The sequence below is a fragment of the Penaeus monodon genome, chromosome 33 (genome assembly GCF_015228065.2).
Source record: "Penaeus monodon isolate SGIC_2016 chromosome 33, NSTDA_Pmon_1, whole genome shotgun sequence".
In the NCBI taxonomy this organism is placed as follows: Eukaryota; Metazoa; Arthropoda; class Malacostraca; order Decapoda; family Penaeidae; genus Penaeus; species Penaeus monodon.
In genome coordinates, this window is record NC_051418.1 from 9,761,070 (window position 1) to 9,761,298 (window position 229).

General features: G+C 37.1%; 1 protein-coding gene across 1 annotated transcript in view; it reads left to right on the forward strand.

The window, feature by feature from the left end:
• LOC119593986 (receptor-type guanylate cyclase Gyc76C-like) overlaps positions 1 to 229 on the forward strand; it is a gene marked incomplete at its 3' end in the record, with an annotated part of 39,442 nt that overhangs the window by 11,759 nt on the left and 27,454 nt on the right.

A 229-nucleotide genomic window follows, 5' to 3' on the forward strand; every position in this document is an offset into this window, starting at 1 on the left:
GCGATAACCAGACTGAATCAGTTGATGCCCGGGAAACAGGGAAACTAAACGCTCCCTATTTACTTCCTTATTAAAATTCCTCCAGAAATGACGCGCGAATTGAGGCAGAATGGACACGCGCGTCTTTGGAGGAAAGTTAACGTCCTTGTGATTAATAAACATAATTTTACTTGATCTTACTTTGCACTGTAATTATTATTATATTATATTGCAATACTTGTTGTTTGTA